Source organism: Sinocyclocheilus anshuiensis, unplaced genomic scaffold, assembly GCF_001515605.1.
Source record: "Sinocyclocheilus anshuiensis isolate Anshui unplaced genomic scaffold, SAMN03320099.WGS_v1.1 scaffold60, whole genome shotgun sequence".
Taxonomy (NCBI): domain Eukaryota; kingdom Metazoa; phylum Chordata; class Actinopteri; order Cypriniformes; family Cyprinidae; genus Sinocyclocheilus; species Sinocyclocheilus anshuiensis.
In genome coordinates this window covers 69,316-75,945 of record NW_015554068.1, presented here as the reverse complement: position 1 = coordinate 75,945, position 6,630 = coordinate 69,316, and positions in this window count along the sequence as shown.

The window sequence follows — 6,630 nt, the reverse complement described above, 5'->3', positions numbered from 1 at the left end:
TTAATGGATTCCTCTTATCGGCAAGACATATCAGCATAATTTTTCATATCGGGCAGATGCCGATATTTACATTTAAAGCCATTATCGGCCGATTCTGATATCAGTCCGATAATATCGTGCATCTCTAATGTATATGTATATATATATTAAGCATATAGACAAAAAAATCTGTGTGTGTGCGTGAGCAAGAGACTGAAAAATAAATAAATTAATTAATTTTACATATATAGTGAAAGTGAAGTGACGTTATATATATATATAATATGTTACATATGTATATATGTAAACAATTACAAATAAATGGCAAAAAAAAACATTGCAGAATAATATTTTGTAAGCTATTTTGCTACAAAACAACCTAAAATGAATCTTTAGGGAGTTGTAGATGTAATTTCCGCCTCATTATTTTGAGTTCATAGCTCAAACCAACACGACTGAAACATTTTGTACACTATTAAAGGCTACATTTAACATTGTAAACAGCTTATCAGTGTTTCCCGCTCTGTGAAGTGCTCAGCGATTTACCTGGCACTCCTCATTAAGCTGGATTTGGTGAGAGCAGACCAAGCTGGTTCTCAGACTGTGTTACACAGCGTGAACCGTGAAGTACCCGTTATAGTCTGCGCGGTGGCCAGTGCTGATTGGGATCTGAGAGGGCAAGAGTTCAGGAATGCCAGGCCTGGCCTCGACAGCTGTGTGAGCGAAACACTCATCACCTCACCTGGAAACAGCCCGTCCGAACCGTCCACTGAATGTTGCAGCATTGTCTTTGCTCACTCGCTCTGCCAGCTCTTTCAATGGCAATCGCTTTTCCCGATGCTGTTGTGGAGGTGCTGAAAACCCTTCTGCATATGGCAGTTGCTCAATCAACACGTCAGCAGTTCTCTTAAAACAATTACTCGCATCAAGTGCCCATTAGAAAGGCAATCTATCAGTGAGGAAGTGGCGTACAGGACCTCATTGACACACCCGAGGGACTCGAAGCCCTTCCTGCCTCTGACCCCGACCCTCACCACTCCGCAGGTCACGGTATTCTCATAACAGCCCTGTTTACCCATTTTGTTTGCTTGTGCGAAATGAGCCCAATCAGGGATGGACGATTCTGGTAGAGGCCAGTCACTTGGTTCACTTTTTAATCAGTGTGTGAGTTAGTTTGAGTAACGGGCCCACAAACATAAGTTCTGGTGTTAGTTGTGAAAGCTGCTTTAAAACTAACAGTTAAAAGAATTATTCACCCTAAAATAATAATAATAATAATAATAATAATAATAATAATAATAATAATAATAATAATAATAATAATAATAATAATAATAATAATAATAATAATAATAATAATAATAATTATTACGTAATGTAAACTCAAAGTCAAAAGTAAGTAAATAAACAATAACTACATAACAAAAAATAAAAAATTACAATAAAATAAATGGTGTTAAACCCTATTTAAGATTATTATTATTTAATTTAGCTCAACTGTAAAGCTGGCCATACAGTTTGACATAAAAAAACACTGACAATGTATTGTCAGGAAAGTCGTTTGTTACCAGAAAATCAACACTATTTTGAAAACAACCAAGCTACTGTCACACTTCTGAAAAATGTAGTTCAATAACCTGTTTCCTCAGCTACTGGAACCAAAACAAACCCCTGTCCACATTAATCACTGCAGTGTTCATAATGAGAAAATCTCCACACAGTCTTATCAGCCAATATAAACAAAGATAGCCAAGACAAATTCTACCAGAAAGCAGAGTTTCATCCATTGTCTGTGTCTTGGAGGTAACTTGAGGGAGCAAACACAGATGCAGTTTGACAGTGACTGTTCAAGAGACACAATTCTGACGGAATGGACAAGGTTAATGTAGGAATCTGTCAGGATGACCCCAAATGACACTGGACATTTCCAAGAATAAGAAGTTGTCACAGTCGAAGCGTCTGACGTGCTGTTTTACAATGTTTTACTCTTTCAGTGAGCCATAGTGGAGAAAGATGAGGTTACGAGGCCATTAAACACTTTCCCTCCACTGTACAGGCCTGTTATGATTGCCTTTTGAGTGAATGTTTATAACATCCTGCTTGGAAATCGGGCAAAGCTTCACATTTGTCAGTCAAATACAATAAATAAGAATGAATCCATTTTAGGTTTAAAACACATTACTATTAAGACACCAACATACTCAGTATACCAGTAGATAGGTAGAAGAAACAGGAAGAAAATCAGACAACTATCACATATGGCTTTGTAGCTTTTGCTATTAACTTGAAGCAATTGCGATCATGCTGTGATAAATTACACTGTGAGCAGAAAGCACAAATATCTGGACTTTAACAGCTCTGTTGAACTATTGCTCCTCAATGAAATTCAGTCACCATATGTCTATAAAAGACTTGGCAAATGCGAGTACAATACATTATTTTTTCTATGGAGGTGTACAGTTACATTACTGCATGCAGAGCAGAAGTTCCTACACAGTTATTAAACATAAATAATGAGCACAATAACATCCTGAACCCATCAAAAAACATCCTAAAAGAATTATAAACTACTAACTAAACCAATTTTGTTATATCTATTTTGTGGTACTTATTCAATGAGAATAATCTTTTGAATGTAATTTAAAAACATGTGGCAAGTTCTCTTTATATTATTTGCATGTGTGTTGGTTTTATATAGTTTTGAATCTTTTATACCATTTTGACATCTCCAGGTGGACCCTGCCCAATTACATCAACCTGGCTCGGTTCGTCAGCGGATCCCATCTCCTCTACGCCAGCCCAGAGACATCACACAGCAGTCACATTCATACTCAATCAAGTCCGCCGGCCGTTTCTCATTCAAGCCCGCCGGCTGTGGCTCCCACAAGTCTGCCGGCCATTCAGCACTCAAGCCCGCCGGCTGTGGCTCACACAAGCCCGCCAGCCTTTCATGACTCAAGCCGCCGGCTGTGGCTCTCTCAAGCCCGCCTGCCGCTTCGAAGACAAGCCCGCCGGCCGTTCCTGTGTCAATCCCGTCGGTTGTGGCTCACTCCCACGAAGAGCTTGCTCCAGTGTCGGCTCCAGCCCCAGAGCTCGCTCCAGTGCCAGCACCTCGTAAGCGCTTCCCAGATCCCCAGTTCAGCCCAGGAAGGGCTCCGGATCTCCAGTTAAGCCCAGGGAGGGCTCCTGATTCCTCGTTTAGCCCAGGGAGGGCTCCTGATTCCTCGTTTAGCCCAGGGAGGGCTCCTGATTCCTCGTTTAGCCCAGGGAGGGCTCCTGATTCCTCGTTTAGCCCAGGGAGGGCTCCTGATTCCTCGTTTAGCCCAGGGAGGGCTCCTGATTCCTCGTTTAGCCCAGGGAGGGCTCCTGATTCCTCGTTTAGCCCAGGGAGGGCTCCTGATTCCTCGTTTAGCCCAGGGAGGGCTCCTGATTCCTCGTTTAGCCCAGGGAGGGCTCCTGATTCCTCGTTTAGCCCAGGGAGGGCTCCTGATTCCTCGTTTAGCCCAGGGAGGGCTCCTGATTCCTCGTTTAGCCCAGGGAGGGCTCCTGATTCCTCGTTTAGCCCAGGGAGGGCTCCTGATTCCTCGTTTAGCCCAGGAAGCGCTCCTGATCCCCAGTTAAGCCCGGGGTGGGCTCCTGATTCCTCGTTTAGCCCAGGGAGGGCTCCTGATTCCTCGTTAAGCCCAAGGAGGGCTCCAGTACCGAGTTTTTTTGGGGGGGTAGTAGGGCTCCGATCGTAGAGGCGGGGGCTGGGGCCGAGCTCCCTGCACCACCATGGCCTCCTGAGCTCCCTGATCTGCCCTGGAGGCCTCCCGTGTCTCCGTCTTGGACCAACATCCAGGGCGCCCACCCCCTCTCCCCGGTGGATATGTTACGGCACGGGACGTGCCTTCCGGGAGGGGGAGGTAATTTCAGTGAGTCTCTGTCACCAGTCACCAGCTTTGGACTCCATACCCCAGAATTCTCCCCGGCTCACACCTGTTCACAGTCACGATCACCACTCACACCAGATCACCTGCACCTGCCATCTCCAATTAAGCCACCTTCAAAAGCACGCTCCTTCCAGTCACTCACCGTCCGGTCTACCATTCACTACGGCAAGCTAACCAGACTCTTACCTGCTATTTACCTGTTGTCTTTACTTACCTCTAGTGTCTCCTGCGTTCTAGCGATCCTGTCCCTCGTCGACCCTGTTCATTCCCCGGACTCCTGCAACAGAGCAGACTCCAATTACCCAGAGCTAAGAACCCTCAAACTCTCTCTTATGCTCACGACTTACCTGCCATCTGTCTTCATTGCCAGCCTCTGTCAATAAAGCAACCTGTTTGCACTCTTACCTCATGTCTCTGCCTTGTGTACCGTGACAGCCTTGTCATAAAGGGTTAAAATTATCTGATATTTAAAATGACTTCTTTCTTAGCTGCACAACATGACTTTGCTGGTCGCACCACATGACAACATGTATTTTTTTCTAAAACACAATTATAAAAGATTATGGCAAACTTTTTTAAAATTCTCTTTTCAAAATTAATTTTAATTCAGAAATGAAAAACATTCTTATCATCGAAAAGAGTCACACCACTTGACATTCTAAAACCTAAACTAACCTTTCCCTGTCTTAAAGGGCCAAATTATCTGATATTTTAAGAGAGTTTTTTTTCTACAGCTTGGCTGCACAACATGACTTTGTTAGACGAACCACATGACAAAATGGCAATTGTTTTCCAATTATTTTTTATATTCATTATGACTTTATGCTTTTCTAGTCAAGAAGTTTTTATTATTATTATTATTAATTCATTATTATCAGTATTTTTAAAGTCAGACCACTTGACACTTTAAAACCTAAATTATCCTTGCCTTGTCATAAAGGGACAAATTATCTTATACAGTACTTTACGAGAATTTTCCTGCATATTTTCTGTGTAATTTACATGATTTTGCTGGTTTCACCACATGACAAAATGGCAATTTTGTTAATATTTATAAAAAAAAAAAAATCTGGATCTTTTCAAGAATTGTATTATTGTATCTGTTTCTTAACTTAGACTCTTTTTTTTTTTTTACTTTATGCTCGCCTCAGAAATATATGCATTATTTTTTATTCAGAAATTAAAAATATTCTCATAATATTTTTTGAATAAATGAATAAATCTGCACAAACAAAACATCTCAGTGTATTTATATCTAATTTAAACATTAGATGCTGGTTGAAAGTATGCTGTTTTTACTGATCAGACATATCACTATTCTTCTGAATCTCTCACATATTCTCCAGGAAAACATATCAGAGTTGCCTGCCAGGATAAAATGTCTGTACTTGATCAAGACTGGATGGATGGAGATCAGGGCAAATAGGCTGGTTCACATTCATTCTCATTCCAACTTGCAATGCTTTTTACTCCAGGCTTCAGCATAAAGCACACTTCTAACAACCGTTCAACACATTACTACCACAGACTTCCTCATTCTGTTTCTGACATTCACAGAGAGAAATGTATCATGCGGGATAGCGTTTCCTGTTTCACATAGTTCACTTACTTTCCTCCACATCTTATTAAATGTGAGTAATATTTCACATTGAGCGCTAGAGTGGACTAATATTGCAGTACTAGAGGCTGATAATGTTTAAAATAGGTTAAACCAGAGGTTCATTTTTACTAAAAACTCAAATGTTTCATTAGTCTCTCAGTTTATCTCATTTGAGATCCTGCTTTTATTTATTTGTATTCACTTTTTCTAGATAGATAGATAGATAGATAGATAGGTTAACTTAGGACCATTTATCATCAATGATTTGGATGGCCTGGGAGCAAAACGTGAGAAAAAGACCCCTAGTAACCAATAGCCCCAAATTCTTAGACAGGGCTACAGAAAGGTCAGGGTTCAAAGGTCAAAGTAGGTAGATCGTAGCCACAGCTGTGCACAATGAGGAGTAAATATGCTAGCCGTGTGTGACCTTTAGGAGTCAGCATTTCCCCGAGACCCTTTTCCCCCAAAACATCTGGGCTTGATTCCTGAAACAACAGGTATCAGAGGAGGAAAGACTTCCTGGCTAATTGTTTGTTAGTCCTTCATTAACCTGACTCCACCCTCACCCTTTTGCCCCATCATTACACTAATGATTGACAGCTCAAAGACTCCCGTGATGAGAAGCTTGCAGGGGCCAGCAGAACCAATTAAATTACGTATCAGTAAGGTGTAGCAAAGTCTCAAATCTTTGCTCAGGTAATGGTCCCAGCTAAGAGATTTTTTAACCTAATGCAATTGGAGAACTATTTTATGGGCTGATCTCATTAAAAAAATGTAACTATTTTACTAGTTGTACAATTCGATTCATATTAAAAGGAAAAGGAAAGGGAAAGAATGTGACGTGTGGCCAAGTATGGTGTCACATACTTGGAATTTGTGCTCTGCATTTAACTCATGCAAGTGCACACACACAGCAGTGAGTAGTGAACACACACCGTGAACACACACCTGGAGCAGTGGGCAGCCATTTTTGCTGTGGTGCCAAGGGAGCAGTTCAGTGCCTTGCTCAAAGGGTCTCACCTCAGTCGTGGTATTGAGGGTGGAAGAGAGTGCTGTACATTCACTCACCCCACCTACAATCCCTGCCGGACCTGAGACTCAAACCCGCAACCTTTGGGT